This window comes from Temnothorax nylanderi, unplaced genomic scaffold (genome assembly GCF_030848795.1).
Source record: "Temnothorax nylanderi isolate EJ_2023f unplaced genomic scaffold, tnyl_v1.0 TNYL_tig0007_pilon, whole genome shotgun sequence".
NCBI lineage: Eukaryota > Metazoa > Arthropoda > Insecta > Hymenoptera > Formicidae > Temnothorax > Temnothorax nylanderi.
The window spans coordinates 2563687-2589779 of NW_027249069.1; the positions used below are offsets into that span (position 1 = coordinate 2563687).

Sequence of the window (26093 nt, forward strand, 5' to 3'; positions counted from 1 at the left end):
TTTCATTTTGCCTTTCCCCTTTTTCCCTTCCTTGGAAAATAAATGCTCTCATCGTAGAGCTGATCGAACGCGCACAACTGCCCAAAATTAAATGATTAGGCGTCCCGAATTTCTCGTTATCATGAAATAAATTACGCACGTGAATTGTAGTGGAATCTTTTCATGATGTAACTCACGGCCCATTGTCACGCCGAATGCATTGTGTGAAAATTTCATCATGATGAATTTCCTGTACGGTAAATACGAGTTGGAATCAGGACAATTCAATAAAATTTTATTATAATACAAATTTCGTTAGCTCTGTAACGAAATTTTTCGTTTGTTTTGCCGGTATACGATTCATCGATCGTCAATTGAAGCGAGTGCCACAAAAGTTCGTGGACAAATAAGCCGCAGCGAATCATAAATTTCCAGGCGAATCTTGCGTATATACAGCTCATGCGACAACGCGTCACCGGGTCGTTTTAATAAGGGCATCCACCCACGTAACAGCAGAAGTCAGGGTATACTCGCTTCGTATTACTCCCGTTTTATATATATCCGTTGTGCGTATACAACCCGCTATCACATTACTAAAGCCCGGCGGGGGTGGCGTAGAGACGAGGTTTCCCCGCGGCAACGAGTCGGCTGGTCGATTTTGGTCTAAACTAAATATAAACGTATTCACTAAACAAGTTCAACTACCATTACTACATCACATAGATTTTGAATATGCTACAAAATTTCAAATATGAGAAAAATGATTGCTCTCATAAAATCTACAAATACATATATCCATGCATGTATAAAAACCAATGCGATTTAGCTAAAAGAGGTTTTTCTATGGATATTTGAACAGTTAGAATTTGAGTAATTGCAATATTAGAGTAATGTACCGTAATATTTTATATATTATATAGCTATCATAATAAATTTACGACAACTATCAGATTTAGCGCCATAAAATCGTTCTTTTGACGCAATCGCCCTAATCGTCCCTAATAGCTTTACGCACATTTAGCAAATGACAGTGTAATACAATATAGCGTGTTACTCGACTTGTTGGGCGTATAGTATTTTAGGCTGGTGGATCGCGTCGACGACGAGAGGCTGAAACCGGGGGGGAAAGCAGCGTATCACCTTTATACCGCTACTACTCGCGAGTTATTTATTTTTATGGGGTTTTCCTCCTTCCCGCTCTCACTCCCGCGCGCGCCGTGGTCTTCCAGAACTTGAGGAACGGACGAGGAGAGGAACGAGTTCGGATAGTCGAACGGGAGCGAGGGAGGGTGACGGCGCGGGCGGTGTGTTACGGCCTTCTCTCGTCTCCTGCTCCTGCCGGAGATACCCTCCGCGCCGGGTAGAGAAACCCCGTGCCCGCTTAATGGCGTTACGGGGTTGCCATGGTTACGGGGAACCCCATGGAACCAACGCCACCGCCGCGCCCAGCGGAAAGCCCATTTATTCTGGAAAAACATTATAAGAACGCGCGCGCGGCACGAGCCCCGCGCACCAAGGTCGTTGCTCGCCGGAGCACTTGCATCCCTGCCCGTGCACGTACTCACCCTCTGTTGCGCACGGTGAGAGTGCAATTGGAGTAGTCGTGCGTTTTTCGAAGAGATGACTGCGGGAAGGTAACCCTCCGTAAGGTACAGATTGCCGGGCGCGTGAGAGCGATGAGAAAAGCAGCACGTGAAGTCAGAAATCACGAGTTTCCGCCCCGCGCTGGAGTTTTCTTGCGACTTCGCAGGGGGGATCGATTCGGTTTATTATCTCGCGTCAGGCGAGAGGCTGACATACGCTTCCTCCGCTTCATCGTGCTCCTTTGATTAGCTTTGGCGACTCCCCTTCTGGAAATTTAAAATAGTGGAAGGATTAATTAAAGTAACGCGGAGAGGGAGGAGAGCGTTGCAAATTGTGAGCTATTTTATGAAAAAAGTCTCGATTTTATTTTTAATATGTAATAATTATAACAAAATGGATATTTAAATTAATGATTACGGCGATTGGAATGAAGAGATTAATAAAGAAACGCAATCAGTGTGCTTGCATAAAATTTAGTTGTTTAAAAAGGAAGTTTGAATTCCAAACAATAATCAAGAGCAACAATTTATTACCTTATATTATATCGATAGTATATTATGTTGCACGAATTAATACACTGATTAGCATTTTTCCACCGACATGATATGAAAACTGTATGCAGAGGACCTCATCGTTCAATCCCGGTTTTGATCCAATTTATCACCGTACATCAGCCGAAAATAGCTTACACACATATATAAATTTATCGAACGAAAGAGAATGAGAGGAAGAGAGACGCGCAATCTTCCGCGCAGTGCATCAAAGCGGACGAGACGCATTAATTAAAACAACATAGAATTGCATTGCGTAAATACTGACCGCTTCTGTAAGCACATACGTCGCGGTATGATACAGTGTATCATGGTGATGATATTACCATCACAAACCTGATGAATTGGTAGACATATTAAACGTATTAATAAATCCGCTTACATGCTGCGTTGCGAAATAATAATCCACTGAATAATTTGCGAAATATGTCACCGCAATCGACCATACACGACTGTTGGTACATAAAGGCTATTTTAGAATTATCCAGCGCGCAGCGGTAGTTTTAATAATAGATTTTCCGGTTAATTAGCAAACAATTTAAACAAAAATATTAAATATCGGTAAAATAAGACAGTTTTTGAATTGTATACAACTGTAAGTTGTCTTTAACAAGCTAAATTTCTGAGACAAAATTATTAAGAACTTTTTTTACTTAAATTATATATACACAAAATCTTGATAATTGGATTACCAAAAATATTTTATATTAACTATAAAAGTAGATTTAAAAAAATATATAACTAACATTGAATGTAAAAAACTAAAAGTTTCTATACTCGAAATAATAATAATCATAAATCTAATAAGTGCTTAGTCCGAAAAAAGCAATCCTAAAACTCACGCTATATAATAAAAAATCTTTCAGTTTTGTAATCGATGTATAACAGAATAATACAGATAAATTCTTACTTCTAAAAATTTGATTTTCTCGCTTTTGTCCATGCAAATTCTCGAGTTTGTGCAATCTCACGAAACGGCGGACAGCAAAATAGTTCGAGCACTTCGAGCTCGCCGCTAGTGACTGTGGCCAGCCATAAAAACCTTTTGCGGATAACTCGCGCGTCAAAACATCGGGCAATTAACCCTCGAGGGAATTTAAAAAGCGGGTACAAGAAGCGTCGCGTGACAGACAGAGAGGGGGAACAATGAGCACTTTTCCTGCTCATATGTCCCGAGAGGTGGGCATTCGCCAAGGGAGTCCACGTCGTGGGTTCCTGCGCGACCGCAAGGGAATTACTAAGGATTACATGAAAATTCTATTATCGTCTTAACGTCGCGCCTCAGTGAGCCCCGACGAAATCGGACCTATGTTACATATCAATCCTCGTTTCAACGCGATGCGTCCCGATAGATGCACCGGATGCACTTCAGTTGAGCTGTGCGCGACATGCTTTTATTCAGTTTGCAGCTGGCAGATCTTGACACGTATCACTATCAGTGTCGATATCAGTTATGGATATACAAACTCGTGGTTTTCCCATCCTATCTGTACAGGCATTTATCAGAAAGGGATAGGGACCAGAGATAGTGTGGTATCTGGTTTACTTTTTCCTAACCAGGATATGTCAAATGTCTGGTCGTGCAAGTTAATAAATCGCTCTATATTCCGCATCGAGCTTCACATATAGACTTGGATTTTATCGAGTTTGTGCTAGGAGGTTACTATTCTAAAACAGGAACTTCCTGTTTTGAATAACAATTCCACTTTGAAAATTTGGTTATCGCTATAAATCGACATCGACGCAAACAATATATCTTGAGATTTTTAGACATGTACAATAATTAATTATGATATATTCACGTATCATACATGAAAAAATAGTATTTCCTATTTACCTGATATTATTTTTAAAATATGAATAATATTTAAAAATTATTCATGAAATTATAATATCATTATATTAAATGAAAGTAAAGTAAATTCAAATATATATTATAGAGTTTAGAGATAAATTGAAGTGGAATGGCGCGAAATGCGTTCGTCGGATGCAATCAGATTTGACGATGACTAAAATTATACGAAAACTCAAATGCGATCCACTTAACGGCTCGCGCCGCATACGTGAAAAACGAAGGCAGGCAAATCCCGTGTCCATTATCCAAAACGACCCCCCGGCTAAGCGGTCTTAACGTTATGTTTAATGTCGCTGACGCGTATGATGCGCGATCCGATAATACGAGGCGCGAAACGCCAAGCGATTGCTCGCGCAACTCGCGAAATTGGCGTCACGCAATAAATTGATGACCCGACGTTGTTCGTCATGTTGCCGGCAACGCCGGCATATACGCGGCGCCATGTATCCAGGCTTTATAAGGGGATGCGGTCCAGAGAGAGGGAGAATGTGGCCGGGACGCGAGCTCGCCGCAGCCAATTACCGTTCCCTCATTAATCCGATTAATCATGAATTACACAAAAAGTCCGTTATCGCCTTAAAACGCGTGTCGCCGGCTCTTTAATAAAATCACACACACACACATATGTCGGCGACGCGTAACAAGTTCAACGTGTCATCGATCGCTCTCGTGTATATTCTCTACGCCTCATTAACCGTCAGAGTGATGTTCTCCCGAAGAGAAGCGAGCGCGAGAGCCCTTAACCCTGAAATGAACAACGTTACGAAATTAGAGCTCCAAGCAACGCGGAGAAATATCACACCTCGGTCGGGTGAAATATGCTCGAATTCAGGAAGGAAAATAATTTCACGAATAAAAGCATCAGAATTAATTCTTGTTGGTTAAAATCGTAAGTGTTACATTAATATAATTCGCAACATTTTTAATGTTTTCAAAATAAAGATAATAGTAAGCAAAATAGATAGTACAAATAGATAGTACTCTAGAATATGAGATACAAATTCATACAAATTCAGATTAGTATTCAATTGACAAGACCATTAGAGCTATTTTTATCTAAATTCTTTGTATCTGAAAATTCACGTTAATCATATTACTGCCTCTATCAATTGCAGCCATTAACATACGTAAAATAATAAAAAATTAATCGCATAAAAGATTACAATATAAACTAATTATCGTTACTCATTACTCATTTTTACGGTTAATATTTCCTCATTTATGACTAATTGAACGTTGAAATGTTACTTTAACGTTAAGTGACTATCATTTTCGTATTAGGACGGAGAACCTGGCCGGCTCCAGCGTGCGTCCCTGACCTGGTGGGGGGTTGTCGCCACGTCATCGTATTTTCCGACAATTACCCTGTATACGCAGAGACAAATACGCGAGCTCTCTCTCTCTTTCTCATTCTGCACGCGTGTCTCTCTCGCCCTCGCTTGCTCTCAAATTGAACGTGACGATCAGTGCCCAGGGCTAGCAAGTGTAGCGAACGATCGGCGGTGGCTGGTCGGCATGGGCGGCTCGCCGCAACCAATTACCACTTCTCTCATTAACCCTGTAATAATCGCCGCGCCGTCTGCATCTCTCTTGCACCCCCCTCGCTTTAGATGCACACTTCGTGCACAACATGTGAGTATATAATCGCGTATGAAAAAGGGCGGACAGAAATAAACGGAAACGAAATAATCAACGGCGGATGCGACAACCACCAGGATCGGATCTAACATAAGGCAGGCGCTTAGACTCTCGCTTTTAATGCGAACTTTAGAGTTTCGGAAATAAAGGCAAACGTTTATAAAGTCACTGACTATAGACTGAATATTCGAAGAATATAATTGATAACTGTGTATTTAAATATATCATATTTATTTTTAGATAACCTATCACATTAGTGCTAGACTTCACAATGTTTAATTTTATCAATTTTTAACATATTAGAATAATTAATATATTTAATATATTTAATATATGTAATACATTTCATATATTTAATATATTAAAACATTTTCGGTAATTATATGAAAATTTCCTTTTTCCTTTTAATCGGATACCTTTTCCTTAATCAATTTTTTTAGCTTAGTTATTAAATTAACAATGAGATGAACAAAGAGATATATTTTTCAAGGATATAAGGCGTGTTTCTTTGTTATACAAATTCGCGAAATGCCCCATTTGAGTCGTTCTATTTCAAGCTATGACGATAAGATATATTATATAGCACTGAGAGTCTAGCCGACGCGACATATGCATATGCGCGATGTTTGTACAATAATCGTCGCTCGAAAGCCAGGGATTCTGAGAACAGTACAAGTCCAAGTTCCGAGAATTATAGACATGAGAAAATGCATTTTAGGCCGATCCTAGGATTTCGGCCGTCATGAATAAACATGAAGTCATTTAATTTAGTGGATTCCGCCAGCCAACATCAATCAGTCCTAACTGCATTAACGAAATTGTCTTTCTCTATCTGTATCACAGATAAGCGCTACAATATCGAGCAACAAGATTAATATTTGCTAACTATATTCGATTAAACAAGGTTGTCGATAGAACTCACGTTTAGAGACTGTTCTTCGACGTGTTTCACGTCGAAATCTGAATCAATCGATGTTATATCGCTTTCGATTTATCCGCGCAGAACGCATAGAAAACGTATTTTTTATTTACACTCGCAATGTCCGACGGTTTTGAGCATGAAAGAGCTACGACGAATCGCTCGAAATCGCGCGATGGTCCGGACGATAGACTGATGTTAATTAAGAAAATTAAGCTACTTATTGCGAGGTCCGCCTGCTTCCTCTTTTCTTCTCTCCATCCTTCCTTATCTACTTCTCGTGTCTCATCGTTCTCCTTCTACTTCCTTCTCAATTCACGCACAAAGCAAACCTGACCCTTGCGCACCGCTCACTGGTGCCAGTCCTCCTTAATGAGCGCGTAGCTAATTGGTCGGAACTTTATTAACGCCAGAAGCATCGAAATTGGCGGCGATATCGGAGAAGTTCGCGGATGAAGAACGGTGACTCGATTTTACGCGAGTACTCGAGTGCTCATTAAATACGACTGTTCCCGTGGCGCAACCCCCGGGAACGATATTCTCGTATTGGAAAAATCGATCGGGCCGTAACGCGATGCGATTGCACCACGGCGATGTTTCTCAATTCATAAATCTTACGAACGATTTCGCGAAAGACAATTCACTGTTATCTCGTTTTAAGTAAGATTATTTGTCCTTCTTCCCGTTCTTTTACTTGATGAGAAGAAAAAAGCGATTAAACTAAATTCAATAATGTAAAAAAATATAGGACGGATCATTAATTCATCATTATATGTATTTGCGAATTTTATAAACGATGGATCCTACATATAATATTTCTTAATAACAAATGTTAAACCCTTTCCGTATTATTTATTATTATCGGATTTCAGGATATATTTTTATTTGTAATTTTATTTTTACATATAATAATTTTATAAAAATACGTATTGCATGAATTTATAATTTATTATTACCTTTTTAGAAGAGGATTATATAAAAAAGTATTCTATTCCGTGCGCATTGAATGTTTTATTCGTCTGTTTTAAATAAGCAGATATTCAATAATTTATTCGTTTGTTTTAAATAAGAAGATATTCAATAAAATACAATTTCCAACAAAAACCTTTAATTCTTAAGTATATAAACTTTCATAAAAAATTTAATTAATTAAAATCTCCAATTCTTATATAAAGAATTCAAAGAATTATAAATCTTAAACGCGCATAAAATGTGCCACATGACTACCACGGGAATTAATTCCTCGCTCCAGGTAATAAATAACAAATAAATAACAAATTTTGCTTACTCTCCTCTCACGTTTCTTCGTTGCACTCGCACACCGACAATAAATTATGATCGCGCGCGTACTAATTACATACGATAATCGCACGATACCTTACACGGACATTCGCGATGCGCACTTTATGACGTTGTGACAGAAGAAAAATACGAGAAAAATAAAATCGTACGAAGCTATGATTTGCTCGGAATATCTCCCGATGTCTCGAAAATAGATGAATCTCGGAAAGTAGAAAGTTTTAATAAATCACTGTAAATACAAATAATGAATTTGTACACGGCAAACATTAAAACGTGGAGTTAATTATGACTTATGTATTACTTTTACGCGTCGCGAGACAGCGCGACTCGAAGTTGATCCATTCCGCTCAGTCAATAAATTAAGTTAATAGCTAGCTAATTAAGAATTTTATATTGAACCATCCGTAAATCTATTACTGTCAAAATTAAATATTGCAATCTATTCTGAATATCGAAGAAGTAATTATCGCTCGTAATATCATGAAACTATCTGCAATTTCCATTTCGATTCCTATCTTAATTAAACAAACAGTGCGACATATCAACTTCGACAAATTATGTATAGTTGTGATAAGTTTACGAGACGCTAATTGTAAGTATTAATTACTAATATGGACTAACAAATTAATTATTTATGACATTTCAGCATATACGCGTGAGCATTTATCATGATGGCATCTCGAGCTGCTATTTAATTCAGTTTCATTGAATAACAATACTGAGCATGGCGGACTTGGTATATACCGTAATGTGCCACTATCAAATAAACAAAGGCCGTATACCAATCACTCGCTTTTAGAAAATACTTCATATCATGAAGTAATTTTGTGTATGTATAACATATTGCGAAATAACTATATACAACGGTCATACGTCGTACAAAAATAAGTAGGTACCTCGCATTTCATGCTTCTGTTTCTATGAAATATTTAACTTACTGTAAGATAAATGTATGCCAAAGATTCTGTTTTTTAGATTAATTATTAACAAACGGTCGTTTATTAGGGCTTCTCATTACTAGAATTACTCGAATGGCTCATGAATTGCTCCGCACTTTTAATTAAAAAGTATGCAAATTACACTTCAATGGGCGAAACGTTCAAAAGACGATACGAAATACATGTCGCGATGCGAGAATATATAAACCGTAATTAACTCCGTAGTTTAATATCTGTCCGCTGACTATACAAACTCGTCGTTTGTACACACACATGGCGATTCATTAGAATCCTCTGCTTTTTGAGTTTCATCTGTCACTCTAATTTTCGAAACGCGATGTCGAATCCAAATGTGATAAAAAAAGGAGAGAACTCTTCGCAATAAATGTCCCAGTAAATTATTTATAATTTATTACTTCCCATTCCTCTCTTATTTCCTTTCTGAAAAAGTAATTCACGTGAAATATCTATTTTGAATAAGTAGCCATCACTCACGAGTTATTAACCGCGGAAGTTAAATGATAGCGTGTTGACAATTTAATTTTAATAATGATATGGAACAACAAAGTTTAGGCGTTTCTGACAACTCATCGCAATCGCGTTTCGAAAGGTAGTAACGACGACACGCGGAGCTGGAGCGATCGACCCATGCTTGCTCGCTCGAGTCTCGCTACGCAAATGACAATACGGCGTGCGACGGCATTGTATACGAATCAGCGTGCAAACACAAATAGTAAGGTCAAGGCTAACTAATCTCACCGTTATTAAATATTTGACGTGTTATATGTCTTTTAAGTCGATAAGACCGACGAATAACTTCAGAATAATTTTACGCCTCGTGGACTCATTAATGTAACATATTACTTGCTATGAGATAAGGATTATAATTCTGTTTGATTTATATGAAAAACTTAATAAAAAAAGATATTAATCATAATTTAATAAATATGTTGCAATACCAGACATATAATACAAATTTTAATTAAAATTTGCTAAAATATATATGTTGATTGCTATAGTATAGTGATATTTATATAAATATAACGACGGAAACAACATTTATTCTAACTGATTTTGTATTCTGCAAGATTGTAACCAATGGAAAATTAAATTGACACTGTTAATATATTCCATCAAAATTGTATAATATAAACAGATTTTTATGAAATATATATAGCAACGATCTACGATGTCTGAGTAGACGGAAATCCCGGCACATTCTTCCTCGCACATTTTCGGCGTATTTTTTTTCATACCTCAGCCTATGAATCTCTTTATTGCAACTGTTCTCGCGACTTAACGTCTGGTTGGTAAAATATTGCGCTTCTCGTTATAAGGTCTCGCTTATAAGAAAATGCGAACGCGCTGTGTCGTAAAAAGGCGTGAAGTCGCAGCGAGATAACTTCAATTCCGTAGTAAAAAAAGTTGTGGAATTATATAGTTTCTAAAACATTAATTAATAACCAACGAAGCCTCATAAATCAAATAAACAAGATTTTCTTTTCTATTTTATTAAGCGGCTTATCAGCGGATACTTGATTAGAATTTTAAGTCAAGCTGAATAAATGAAGATGATATTTAATCAAATTTTTACTAAAAATAGATTAGTTCCAAGCTGAATGAAAAATACTATGGCAGATTTTGCGGAATTAATATAGAAATTAAAAGACACATTCATGTCTCGCTCCAAATATCATTGTCACTCGTAGCAAGCAAAATGGATCGCATATTTATATATATTATACATTTCATATTTTTAGCTGAGAATATATCGTAAATTTGTACTTCCTTTCCCTGTCTGTTTTTGTGTCAAATTAATATCACAAGGAATGAATGACAAATAGCACGTGCTTATTCACGTTCTGGAAAATGAAAAGAATGTAAGCTTATTTCACGTATAACGTCCTATCATCTGACTAAGATATTCATGAAAGAGAAAAGAATGGAAATTTACGATAAAGATAGATGATAAAAATGCCAAAGATTCCGCTTGATTCCTTCTTTCGTATCTCGCAGTAACCCACTTCGCTTTATTTCAACTTTTCCGCCTACTTTTGTGCCTCTCTGCCGGATATTGAAATTTTCGTCACATACGCCGGGACATAAGGGCCGCTCACACATACAGCCGCGTGATAAAGGACACGCTGCTTATTGCGGAACGGAAAGTCATACACTAGGTGGAGATCGTTGTTTTCTCTTTATGGGGTGCGTGCAACTGCGAATAGAATATACATGAGCGGATCCGCGGCTAGGCATGCGAGGGGTACATTCAGCAGTTAGTGTTAGCGCATCCAGCACGTGAACTAGGAACCTTTCCAAGGAGATGCGCCCCGGGAGACCATAGGAGCGTATCCCCTTTACCGAACATCTCGGGACGAGACCCTTAATTTTGTACTTACCATTGGCGCGACAGACTTTTGTCAGTTCCCCGTCCCGTGGGAATCTCACAAAAAAAACACACTATATCCGGGAATATGTAGTACCTTTCTGTAATTTTATGTTATATAGTAACTTAAAATAAAATTTTCTCATGAAAATAGCTTTTTACATAACGTAATTGGACGGAAAAATATTATTTAATTGACTATTTCTATTTTAAGATTATCTTAAAAGATTATCTTTGCCGTTATATTTTTATATAGCATATACTCATATAACAGAGATGATAATTTTTATTTTAATATTTTTTTTTTAAATTACGTTCTATCTACAACGTTTCTTTAGAAATATACTGAGATATATTTCGCGCTTTGTTACGCCACAGACGTGTTTTTATGGTCGTAAAAGCAAAAACATCCTGACATTCGTTGCGCCACAGATCTATTTTTACACATTCCACACTCGTTACCGCGGCTGACGTTACTTTTATTATGTATCATGCAAGCCGAAATTTATCGCAGCACCAGGGCGAGGGAAATACTGGCGAAGGCGACGCGGAATTTTCAGTCCCACCGGAAAGTTTATCGAAACGTCGTTAAGCAGTTAGCTCCGACACGGTCGATGGCGTCATTCGTTTTGTTACAACCGACGGTGCTGGAGAGCCACGTAAGTGTTTTCTGTGAGATGTTTAGGTTCGAAAAGGCGAAGCCGGTCACGTTTTCGATATCGGAGGCGTCGCCGCACTCAGTACACATACGAACCCTCCTTTCAACAGAGAATTAATAGGTCAACGAACTGACCGAGTAAGTCTCGCAAGAGGATTGCTGTGTTCTTCGGCATATCTTCACACTTTAAATTATGAATTTTAAATTTTTACTTGTTAAAGTAATAATTGTTATTTAATTAAATGTGAATATTATGTATAAATATATATGTTCTCTGTAAATAAAAATTATATATATTAATTGTGTGTGAACAAGTATTTTTAATTCTATTTGACAAATAATGCTTATTGTGTGTGTATATATATATATATATTATATATATATATATATATGTGAGTAGAATAATAATTAATAAATTAGAACACGCAAAAATAATTAATGTTTATCTCAAAATTTTTTCTAATTAAGAACATTCTGTATAATCACACCGCTTTTCCTACAATATTTCTCACATATTTAGACATGTACATACATGTCTTCGCTCTTCCTCTTCATCGATTTTCGCAAACCTTGTTTCTTTCTCCCCTCCCTTCCCGTCTGATACCTGTATATTATGTGATTTAGTAACTTAACAATATTCTGATATAATTGAGATCTTGAGTGATTATCTTGAAGCTGTCAATCTATTCTGGAAATTCTCTGCGTGCCACTTGAAAGTTCACGATGAAGAACAGACGAATAATTTCACGTCTTGTAAAGTCCCGAAATCGACTGTCGAGAATATCTTAAACTTCGAACTGCGTCGAAGTTAATAAACTTTCCGAAATAAATATGTCTGTTTCTATTAGCTCGTAATATTTTCGTAATATCATCTTAATCGATTCCGTACATTTATTTCCGGTAAACATCTTCAATTTTCTCGACAAGTTGCGTGCCAAATTCGAGTTCAAGTGAGATATTTAAGTCCTTCTTCGAGATGTTTCAATCAATATTTTACTTGAGACAATAACAAATAGGGATATTTGTTTAAAATTGTGAACGTGCCGACTTTAATAATATTTCAGATGCGTATTTCAAAATTCTTCAAAATTTTATTACTTTTAACATTAAATAATTTTGCAACTGTTCGCTTCTGAGATCCATCATTATCTTTCTGTTTAATTTATTATAATATAATATTTATAGTTCACAAAATTTTCTGTATGATTTTAAAGATATTCTATCTTTTCTGAATAACAGACTGTCATGAAATATAACAATAATCCTTCAATCTGAGAATACAATCTTGTTATGTATTCAGTTGACGAAAGCAACGCTCAATACTGGAGATACTCAAATATAGAGACTATTCAGCTCATATTGGCAGCGCAAAGTCTATCTAATAGATAATGAAAAGCATTTCCAAATTGTTCATGGCATAAGTTCTTAGATATTCATATTAATGTCCACTTACTTGTGTGTATGTGTGTGTGTGTGTGTGTCCGTACTATATCTTCACCACGGAAGGATCACCATACGAATCCATTTGCGAGCGCATCTCCAAATAATCAACATATTTTGCAAATGATAAATACGCTTGACACTAGATTGCACGTCGCTATGATTAATCGTTTCTCTTCAACGCGACCCTTTGCATTTATGAATCGCGACGGTGCAAAGACGTAGGGAGACAGGGCGAGCCCTCTCCAAGTTCTTTATCAATATTCGCGCGAAATGCCGTTGTGCGTAAGTCACAGTACATCGGTATTAATATTCGTTTGTCGTCATCCCTTCATTTTCCCTGTACATCTCCGTCCTAATGATGCTTTTTTCGCTCTCTTCCATTTTCCTGGGCATACAAAGCATCTCCGGTAAATTATTTGCCCATTAAATAAGAAATATGCGGGACTATTTGAGATCGCTTTTAAGTTCAAATGCTTATTAAAAATTCGTTCGATTTATTTCAATTATAGAATTTCTCACATTTCCTTTTTACTGTTCTCTCAAACGCTTTATGGCCCAAAGATATCTATGTCATTCTGAATGTATCATCTCACATAGGCGCCCTTGGTATGGACAACATGGCAGCTTGATACACTGCATGGTGCTTCAATGTAACACTATCGCGCCTCTCATAGGCGAAGTTCGACCCCGAAGCCGCAGATTGATGCGTCGAATTATATTTGTCGCGCCGCACAGCTGCTGTCTAAATTATACGCTACATTTAGTCTCCGTTCCATCCCACGAACGTCCCTCGACCCCGTCGCGACTGTCCTCCCTCGCTTTATCGGCTTTGATGTACTCTCAGGATCATGGTAGTCGATGAATTTTATTCCACCTTTGCGGCCGTCGAGAACCGAATCTTGCAGCGCGATCAATACCGGATTACTATTAAGCTCTTTTTAACGAGGACAAAACTCGTCATTATTAGCGTATATCTCTCTCATCAGTCGATACAGCATCAGCCGAAAATGATCACAATCGAGACGAGAGAAAAATGTAATGTCATAAATAATAGTGAGGATTGAAAAATATTTATAATAAGTAACTATGGTATATTTATAATTCGTTATTTTAATAAAATTTAATGTCGCATGGAAACACTTTGATAAAGTTCGATATAAAGGAAATTTTATTTTAAATTTTTATATCTGGGTACATTATCTCTGATAGATCTTTTAAACGGATCACGTTGAAGCCGACAAGATCTTCAACCTGAGTCTGACGACGATCTAAAATTTTATTCATCCCATATCTTCCATTATTCAAAACAGGAGTCCCTCAAATCTGGGCAAGAAAAGACGTCGTCTATGCAAACATTACCACCATTTTTCTCGAAGACGTTTATTCCGAGTGATTTCGATAAAAGCAAAAAAAAAAAAAGAAAATATTGAAGGGATCGATCTGATAAAACTTCAGTTACAATAGGATTTCATTCGTCGGAAATTCTTTTGTCCACAAGAATTACGTAAAGCTCGACGAAGAAAGACTGTCACCACAATTCTCGTTCTAGAGATTACAATACTCATTCTAAACTCAGTTAAACTCACTTAATATATTATTACTTTTTTCTATAATCATAAATTATATTCTTATTCAGATCTTCTTTAAACATTTCTAACTATTTTCTTCTAAAATAAATACAACATATCCAGTAAAAAATGGCTAATATTAAGTATAATAATTGTAAAAGCTTATACATAAAATTAATAAATGCGTGTAATTTTAAATTTAACTTTTTTGTGCTCAGACCACAATCATGCTGCATAAAGGTTTTTCCAACCATTAACCCTCATAGACCCTGTTCTACCAACTGTAAAACCCCGGCTTTCTGTATCGCTTCCAATGAATTCAACGCCTACGGCTAGGCAAGCTTGATAACAGCGGTAGACAGGTGGTAAACAGGGAAGTAACTAAAGTCTCAGTATACGAGAGAGGAGCTGGTGTTAATTCTATGGGACAAAATTTACGAAGCAAGCGCCGAGAACACGGAAGATGATCTTTTATAGTAGGTCATAATAGCCGGAAACGATAATGACCCATCTAACCTACTTCTCAAGCGAACAAGCCAAAAACTAACGTCAGCAAGCGTTGAAGTTAATACAATGTAACTTAATATCAAGAACGTCAGAAGACTTGTATAGAGTCATTATTTATGACTCATACATTATCGCTATATATTAAAGCAATAGCTTTTAAAATAGAAACTAAGTTATATCTAGGATACGTCTAATTACAGAATTAGTTAACATTAAATTGGTATATTGATTCGTCCTAGTTAGTCCTAAAATCAATACATCTAGCCAACTAAAATTGTCCAACATATCACTTTTGAAATTATCGATACATTGTAGATAATTATGTTACGCGTCACGCGCTATGACTTAAAATTAGTACCTATGCTAAATAATGGAGAAAATGTTCGTTTCAATTTAAATATATCTCACACAAAAATAAAAATGATCCACAAAAATTTTTTCGTTGTAAAAGGATATAATTTTCATGATTACATAAAAAAAAAACAATTGAAATAGCAAAAGCAAAAATGTGTGAACATCAAATCTCAGTGAGAAATGTTTATATTTTGAAAATCATGTCTAGCCTCCTACGATTTTCCGCATCGCGAGTGTGAAAAAGACATATCACCGTCTATAACAGCATAACTTGCATAATTCATCAGATTTCGCCGAAGACAGTTGCGTTTCGCGTGATGACGCGATCGGTCGTGCGTTAAAGTCGATATCACACGTAGGAGGACTTGTCGATAGCGTGTCGACGATGAAGGGACCATATTAGCGACACGCTGTTCGACGAAGATGCGGGTGACAGTGCCGGGTCTCGCCGAGTTGACAGACACGTGTTACACGCGGAAAGTGAGCCGCGTCGTGGAACACGGCCCGTTCGTATATCGTATCGAGCCGGCGATGCGTGCGTGTGTGCATGCAGTTTCTCCCCGGCGCGGCGCGGCGCATTTCCCCACGGATTCCGCATGGGCGGACAACGCGACGCCCGGCTGCCGGGGAAATTCGTCGACCTTTACCGTAATAACCTGAGGGCCGTCGTCGGGACGACGACGTCGCGATCGTTGTTGTCCCCCGCCCGGTTATCCTCTTTATTCGTCGACGTCGGGACCGTCGTGCCTCTCATACGTGACTCGCAAAAATGAAAGGCGAGACGACGATTGTGCGATAAAAACTGACGGAAATGCGGAAGGAAGCAGCACAATGCACCCTTTTATGCATGCGTCGCTGTACATGCGACAGGAATTACTATGATCCTCAAGAATAACGATAAGTCTGCGATATTTGAGAAAACGTAAGGACAATTTTTTAAGACCGTTACTCGTCGAGCGTTATTATTGTTATTATTTCGCAACCAATTTTTCGCTGGATATAATTTGCAAGCTTGCTGTTTTAATAATTCTAATTCTTAACGTGAGTCTCAAGATAATAAGATTTACGATGATATATGTTAACAAAAAAAATTTATGCAATTTCAGATGACACCGATTAAGAATATCTATACGTCGCGCGTCGTGGCAACTCTTCTTCGACATTTTATTGTCTCGGTGCATTTAACCATCAGAGATTCGTTAAATCTCTTTGATAAGCACCAGAGTTAATGTTGTATCGTCTCCCGCATCCCGGTTGAACGCGGCAGTGTTCGATCGATAAAATTAATCCATTTAGATATTTCAAATGAACCCGGCGGGTGCGCCTGAACGCACCCCATCCGCCGGGGCTCACGGCGCTCCACATCGAGCATACAAATTCGAGTAGCGGCGAGTTTTCAAGTGGTCGATCGCGAGCCGAGGCTCGGATAGCGCTCGTCCGCCGACCTTCGCGGAATATTGTACGCGGCACACGCCGGGGTTCCATGAATTATGCATATTTTCCGCGATATGAGTGCCTGAGTGATGGCTCGGCACATAGCTTTGACAGGCTGTAAATTAGAATACCGGAAAACCGGCGGAGACGGCCGCGAGCATGCATCGCGATTTCGATCGAAGAAGCGACGAGGGACTCGAGTGGTTCTTGAGAATGTGGATACGTCAACTTTCTCGCCGACAATTTATTTTGGTGTCTCATTACCGTGTGCATATACCGCAAGATAGAAAGATTTTCATATTTTCTCATCTTTACCTCTTTTTTACGTAAAATTTGTTATACTTTATAATTTTGTTCTGTTGTTTTTCACGCAAAAATTGAATCAACGTTGAATTACAGTTAATATGAAGAATAAGTGTTTTTGCCAGCAGAATGATTAATTCCAAAATTAATGTTGATATTTCGCGATAAACTCTATCAAGACTATATTTTCACTGCATAAAAACAGCTTGAATAAATGTATAAATAAAAATAATTAAAAAATGATCGGATGTGTGAGAGGAACAATTGCATATTTTGCAATCTCCGTTCATTCCCGTTAGGATTGAAACGCGGCTACCGTTAAGTTCACTCCGAGAGAGTGCTACATTCCGGAATCGTCATGCGGTGCGCCAATCCGTCAGCTGCGCCCATGACATACGCGGGACAGGCATGAAGCGCATGTATCGGAAAACGCGACGGAAGGAAGTATACGTAAAATATGAATAAAAAGCGAATAGTACGCTTGTGTTTTTCACCCGCAACAAATTGGTGAGATATATGTGGATGCTCCATATACATGTGTACCTCGCATGTTACGATGTTTTGGAATTGATCCAAGCGAAAACTAGTCCTCGACCGTTTGTCATGGTTATTCGAACAGCGCCGGATTATAATATACATTACGAGAGGTAAAGTGGCAAAATAATAAAATCGCACCTTCGTTAACGCTTTCGAAGTAAAAATAATTTTATGCTTAATATGGTAGTATATCCTAGAACACTCAATGTTGATTTTAATGAGAGATTTTTAACTAATATTGAGGTGTCAGTATCACGTTTTCGTTATACGAAATTTGTAATCGAACTTCGTGCGTTCTATAGTATAATATAAAATAAATATAAATATTCCATTTCCATGTTACATGCTATCCTCGTGCAACTTCGTCCGCGTTAAAAAATACATGCAATACGATAGGTGCTGTCTGCACACCAATAGTTTAGACACATATTATAAAATATAAAATTCTGTACAATATTCAAAGGTATAACGACACCGCAATTTCCATATATATCACGAGTATTGACGCTTTTTCCAACAGTTTTCATATCAATATTGGAATATTTTAATGTAATGATACTAAAATATTAACATAAAATTTTTGCAAGCTTCTTTTCGCGAGATAATTTTATATTTATATACTTTTGATGCTTTAAAAACAAAATATCAAAAAAAATATAATGACATTTTTCACTACATGAGACATCCCCACACATTCTACCTCTCTTCATCAAATTTTCCGTTGTTCGGTCGTTGTACTCCCGCTTTTTTCCTGATGTATTTTTATCATTTTATCGCATTTCGCACTTTGTCCTCTTATTCAATATATAAGGGATATACTTATAGGTTCTTACAATATTATGCGATACCCTCGTACTCTCTTCACGTTTGAGTAAGATAACATGGAAGCCAGTGTCATGAATATGATGGATATCTACGTACTATAGGTACAGAAAATACAGTAATGCGCTAGACTTTTGATAGGTATGAGAAACTCTTAGAAAAGTTTGATTAAACCAAGAGATTTTCTAATATTTTGTAACTATTTTTATAGGAAAATTTTTTAGCAAGCAATACAAAAACAATTAAATATTAGTTAAACTTAATAATAGACACAATTTGAATAAACTTTCGAAAATATTTTTGACAAGAAAAATCACACAATAATTGCTATAAAATTATTCCCTTTCTTATTCTTTTCTTGCCCTGTTTATTTTATGTATGCGGACCTCGAAGTGATGTATGTTCGTCCGTTTTATGATAATGCATTTAAAAACATACATTGAAAAGCCATTGCCGTTTAACAACGTGACACACATACGCACAATAACGTATGCGGCTTTCAATAGCAAATGAACACCGGTAACGTATGCGGATGCTATACGAGCGAGCGGAGAGGACACATCTCAATGATCGTTATTCCATTATTCAACGATCACTTGACCCTTTCGAAGCGTTAAAGAGCTATCGAGTGTTTCCAATTATACGCAAAGCTACGGAATACCGCGCGTAAAAAACGTTTCCGTTCAACTTTAACATCGATCGCAATTCAATGACAGGCATCCATGAACTTTCCAAATGTGTCATTCAAATCTTTCTCTTCAAACCGTCAACCGTGCACAGGCACAGCTGTTTTATTACGCGTGACGACGATGTCGCGAAAGTTAAAGATATCCGTGAAAGTTTTGTAGAATAAAATACGGAAAATGTTGTCGCTTAAAAAAAGCTCTGATAACGGCGTAGCCATAACGCGCGGCGGGCTGTCCCGCCTAATCGATATCTTGGCTGCATCTGTCGAATTTACCCTTTCGCAGGTTGAACGCACCATAATTCCGCTTCGTGATCCTCCCATGGTGCTTTTATGCCTCCAACCCTCCACCTCATTCCGCCCCTCTGATCCTACTTTCAATCTGCCCAGACAATACTGTAGCATATTGCCGCGTATTATATGAATCATTACGCAGGCACGGCATTAAGCGCATCGGCCTTGAACAAATATAATAAATATACCGGGTGGTCTCGTCCACCTAAGCGCATACCGCACGGACGTGGGCACTGTTAACGCGCCAGACCTTATGGCATCGATGTTTCCGCTTACGCTACATTTGCAGTGACCCCGTCGACATGAATGCACTCGCCTGACAGAGGTACGTACATATCTGGGTCGAAAGATAACGGTCTGAAATCTCGTAATACACGCGCTCGTCGCACGTTGGGCTAATACATGAATCGACTGAGGCGATGAGATCGATCATTCTCAGATCAATTACGAGAAACGTTGAAAACATTTCCGAACAATGACGATATAATGGTTTATCAAAGTGCAAAGTTCGCTCTAATGCGAAATACGTGGGGCGGCCTGCCGGGAGCGGCGTTAAAAATATAGTTGTTACGTGCGAGCTGTAGCAGCGAAAGGTCAGTGGTTTCGTATCCTCCTCCGTCTACGCCTTAACATGTAGTTAAGCGCAGCCACTTTGCAGTTTCGCGCAATAATTCGATATCCTTATCCTTGGTACATAATGACTCAAAACTCGTTCCACGCAATCTATAATTCGCGCGTATTCGCGACACAGTATTCCATAGTTTCTAACTAATGCTAGCAATATATGAAATATCAGTGCCGACGTCGCGACGTTGCAATTCGCTACAGTAATCGAAGATTAATTTCATAGCTCGACTTGAATGCTGCCTTTCTATAGCAAAAGTCTTTCAAGCGTTCTTCCTGAAAAGTATGTAAACGCGACTGCACGTTCGTATACATTTTCTAGACGTTGTAAGACGTCGTAAGACGTTGCATCCTATTTGCAATGTACCGCACGCCACGTCGTCGTCCCGGGAGTAGCGGAAGGGTTGCGAACCGCCGCCCAATAACGTTTCGCCCGCCCACGATCGACGCATACATCGACCCGACCCGAAAAATTTGCAACGCGCTCACAGCTCTTTATTCGCTTTATTTCCCCGGGCTTTATCTCCTTCGGGATATCCCTTTACGGTAACATCGCCACAAACGGGTGAATCGATTCGCTGGCAACGGTGTAAGCTTCAAAGCCAATTCGTCAGGCGTGTCTCAGAAATACGGGACGGCGCGCGGCGATGGCGTCGGCACGAATTCGGCGACGTTAACCCAGATCGTTGTCCTTGGAGGTGATCCAGCCGGCTGGGTCGCCGGTTGCCAGGATACCCAAACTCCTGCGAGAGATCGCCGTGGAAAATACGCGACGGGGCGCTTTTTGCGCCACCCGCTCGGCCCGAAACGGGATTCAAGCCAGTCAGGCCAGCCTGACGGTGTTAAAGAGATCGTCGGAGGGTTTTCATGCTTCGTAAACGGATAAAAGTGCTACTGCCACTCGTAACATGAATGACAAGAGGGATGGGAGTTTTAATGAGAGACAAATTTGTTACCGACCGCTTTTAAATGCGCTTAACTTGATCCTTTCAGTCTATATTTGTCGAACAATCGTGGATATGATCCTGTTTTTTTGTAATGGAGAAAAAATATAACGTAATATTCTATAGAGAAAAAATAGAAAAGTTTTTTAATAAATTTTTTCAATGCTGAATATGTACGATAAAAAAATAAAAATAAAAATAAATAAAAATAAAAATTTATTTTCTACCATATCTGTTTTTGTAAATATTTGTCATATAATTTTGTAACATAAAAGTACTTTATTTAGTATTTTTATTTAGTAAACATTACTCTGGCCGAACTTCTATACTTCAGCATGCACATGCAATATCATTACTCCAAACAAACTCTCTGTTACGATACAATGGAAACTTTGTTAAAATACGTAAATACTTTACATAAATTGCGCTTTTTATTATTACCGCTCTCATCACGGTCAAAGTGCAAACTACAATTGCACTTCAACTGCAACACTATAACAGCGAGGATTTCATTGTACTTTGTACGCGTTATTGTGTGGCAAAGTGCACTTGAGAAATTTCCGTCGGGAATTGAGATTTTCCGTATTATTCCGCGTTCTATCCTGTCCTATCGCATTCGCAAACATTTCTGCGAGAGTAAAAGGAAAATGTTTATAAAGCAAATATAAAGTTTCGTCTATCGGAGTTATGTCTCTTATTATGGCGACAGCAAAATATATATACTCGGAGATGTAAAAACTACATTATTATTTCATTACGAAATATTTCATTTTTAACTTTCTATTAATAAAATTAATTTTAAAATAAGAATTTTTGACGGTACGAGAAATATATATACATATGCAAAAGATATGAAATCAATTAGATAGATTTTAATACAGAAAAGAAAGTTCTTCGAAATGTGTTAAATTAGTATACATTAAATGCCAACGACATAAATTATTTACGAACCTATCAAGCAAGCAGATAAAATAGCGAAACTTTCTCTAACTATTTCTCTTGTCGCGGAAATTTAGGTGCATCTCCAGCATTAAATTCTTTCGCGCGAATAACACTTACGCGTTTATCGATGTACACACATGCGCGCGGCAACGTTCGCAAGTAAAAGGGAGATGAAAGGCGCACTTTGTACTTAAGGGAAGGTATATATCGAGTAAATGAGATATAAATTTCCTCTCCCGTTTCGTCGATCATTTATTCGACGGTTCTCGATCGGTCGCGGATGGAGGAGCACGGGCGAATGCCAGGGGCGGCGTACACTTAAATAAAGGGTCGCCACGTCGCTCATGGACGTCCTAAATAGATGGGCAATGGGTTCTTGAATTATGAGCATCCGTATCGAGTTGGCCTAATGCAATTATCTCTTTTAGAGTATATTGGCTCCATTTGTATATTAAAATTGAGCACAGCCGCGTGTGCCATTGCACTCTCCTATCAGATTCGATGAAATGGACTTTAATTTGAGTAAAAGGCGAACGAAAGAAGTTAAGAAAAGTAGGTGTAGCTATTTCTAACCTTAGTAGCATTATGCATTCCTCGTTAATATGACAGATGCGATATTGGTTAAAAGAGAAGAACTGTTTCTTCTCTGGCATATTATAAATAGCTTATGAAATAGTTTACCGAAAATTGTGGATAATTTAATTTATCTCTTATTTTAAATTGGTATAATTTTTTTAAACTAAAATCCGTTGTTAAAAATACAAGAAATTAAAAATTAAACGTCGAAGTTATACCGGTTTTAATTCTATACGGAGTAATTGTCAACTGAGATTGTCGTTTGAAAGAAAGGTGATATCGGAGGAAAAATACAAAATGCTAAAAGTGGTAAATTGAATATGTAGAATGTCGAGATATCGTCTGTATTCTGCATTGTAACTATAGTAAAGAACGGAAAAGCCAGTGTTCCGTAACGCCCGCGGCGTCGCGTTGCAAACGAGAAAATGTGTTCGCAGCTAACGTACAAGGGGAGATCCAATTATGACAGCAAAGCATTTAGCAGATAGCCCAACGCAAAATATAGCTTCTCATCTTTATCATATTGTTACGACGTTTGTATAATATTTTATCTGCCTACCTTGTCAGATTCCGTCTGCAAACACACGATGATTTCAAAGTGGTTTTCGTTGTTCCCCGCAAACTCCATATCCGCTATTGAATGATTCTGAAAAAACATTTAAAGAGAATATTAATAAAAATATTGAAAAGAATTATTTATTTCAGTGCACTTCAAAAAATTCCGGAATAACATTACGAGTATCAACCGAGATATTTTAACGGGAAAATTATATATAATATTAATTGCATATAAAATATAAAATAGAAATAAAAGGACTTGTTTATATTAAATTATTATTTAATAGTAGTTATCCTAATATTATTTGCTCAAATAAATCAATTTTTATTAATTCTTATTAATTTTTCAAATGTTGACGCTTAAATTAATTTTTTAATATCTATGTAAAAATACGTATTATATATAATACATAAAAGACATTTTTGCACAGAAATATTTCTGTCTATAATATAAAAATACCGGGATGATCAGAAATAGCGTATGAGCAGCTTTCATGGTGTATCGAAAGTCGCACTTTTTATCGGAAAACGTAGGATATGCGGGAAACCTTCATCGGGGATTTACGCCGCGAGTTTTTCACGGTATAGCTATTGATAACCGCGCGTAAGGATGCGGCTCGAGATGCTTTTGTACATTTCATCCGGCCGCAACCAGTAAAGATAGCGGTTTCAGTAGTGTCCGAGGGTGAGAGGGGTTTCGCTCGCGGTACAAATTCGAGGACTACGGTAATTCCGCAATACGAGCGGCAACGAGGGTAACGAGCTTTCCGCCAGATTATCTGGCCGACGCCGACGCCGGCGAGGGCGGAGGATTGTGTTGGCAACGCGTATCCTTCTATACGCCGCTAGCCAGGGAGAACATCGCAGAAAATATCGATCCTCGACTCCGGTCCGGCCTTCGCGGCGTTTAACAAGCGCATTACGTTAGCCCCTTTTAAAAGATCGCACTTCTGACTTCAATGGGCCGTGTAATCGGATCAGGATCGACACAATGCGCCTGTGCCGCGAATGTGTAACGTTCCGCGTCGAATCCATCTGCCCAAGTCTTGCCATCGAGCTATATCCGATGCATATGTCCGGCCATTGCCGCATCACTATGGCATCTTCGAAGACGAGGGCCGAAATGCGAGAAGATCTAAGAATGATATGCGGCAGATATGGAATAATATTACAAACAAAATGATAACCGCGTAATCAATGGGCAGATGTGACCAAAAGCAGAATTTTTAGCTAGTTTTCCTGAATCCCAGAACATATTAAAGTTTGTTAAAAATGTTCATTTAAAAAATCATCTACAAATTCTATTATTTCTTACAAAGAGATATTATCGTTATAAATTATATTATCTGGTTTAATAATATGGCCGGTATTCATAGTCTTCAAGATCGTCTTAAGTAATGTCTTAAGACGCTAATACGGCTCTGTGATTGGTTCATGACATCTTAAGATTGAACTTAAGACGGTCTTAAATAACTATGAATACCGGCCTATGAAGCATGTAATAATAGGATATTGTAGTTAGTTAAGATCTAAATATATATCCTCATCAAAATATTGATTCACGGCTCCTAATTCTCGCGATCCGCATAATACAGAGAATAAAGGATAGAATAGTCGCATTACGAAATTGTTTGCTCCTAACAGAAGATTTATTGTCGTTTGTCTCTCTCTCTCTCTCTCTCTCTCTCTGTCTCCCTTTCTCTTGGATATTCGTGATAAGCGAGCTAAATTGTGGACACTGAAATAAAGGCACATTATGCAGGTCGTAATACGTTTTAAATACGCAATTATCATGTTTCAAATGCGCAGTTCTCATCATAATTGTCAAGCCATGTCTTTTCCTCAATTATGCACAAAATTAATTCGTTAGTCGTTGAATATTTCGTCGTCATGAACGATCCGTCAACGTCAGCTCGTGCGGCGGTTATGCGCGTTCGAATGAACTGTTAATTATCAGTTGCACTCTGCACGCTTCTCAGAACCATACATCAGCATCGGGCCCTTGGCGTGTCTCGAGCGAAAGCACATTACTTCGTAACGATAATATTTACAGAATTCAGATCGCAGACTCGAGCCTGGTATCGTGAGCGTATTAAATTTGCGATAAACAACGGGCTGCATTGAATAACGTGTACACATACAGAGCATTTCGAATTTTTGTTATCAGCAATGAAAAAATATCCGGTAACGGTCGAGCCTTTGCGATACCATTATCTCACGCGTGATTACAAATACATTTGATAAAAGATGACAAATCGAGAATTTGATACAGCAGTTTTATTTGCCAAAAATAATCAAAACTTTTTGATCAAATGGGTCTCATTTTAATAATTCTTATTGAAAGTAAATTTCAATTTAACCTTTAATTATTGAGAATTAAACCAGATAGAAATATTATTAGAGAAATTAGTAAAATATTATTAGAAAAATTTCCAATTAATCAAAGATTCGAATTATATGTAGCGTTATATGCAAATTTTAGATTATTCTGTATAAGATTATACTTCCTTTGTTTCGTTAAACTTCAATATACGCATGATTACTTCCTTCGATATTCAGGAAGAAAAAATTGTCTATCGTGAAAAGCCGTTGTGTATCTCGCTTGCTTCGTTTTCCTTATAAAATGCCGCATAAAATTCAATACAGAGTGTTTACGCCGCTGGAAAAACACGAAAGGCGGTTATTCAAAATG

At 37.8% G+C, this 26093-nt stretch overlaps 1 protein-coding gene across 1 annotated transcript in view; it reads right to left on the reverse strand.

Moving 5' to 3' along the window:
* LOC139782007 (uncharacterized) overlaps positions 1-26093 on the reverse strand; it is a 63539-nt gene that overhangs the window by 30112 nt on the left and 7334 nt on the right. Inside the window, exons 2-3 of the mRNA XM_071720912.1 lie at positions 23403-23489; positions 1545-1829 (exon numbers count right to left, since the gene is read on the reverse strand). The gene's annotated coding sequence lies outside the window, so the exon portion shown is untranslated. The remainder of the gene's footprint in view (positions 1-1544; positions 1830-23402; positions 23490-26093) is intronic.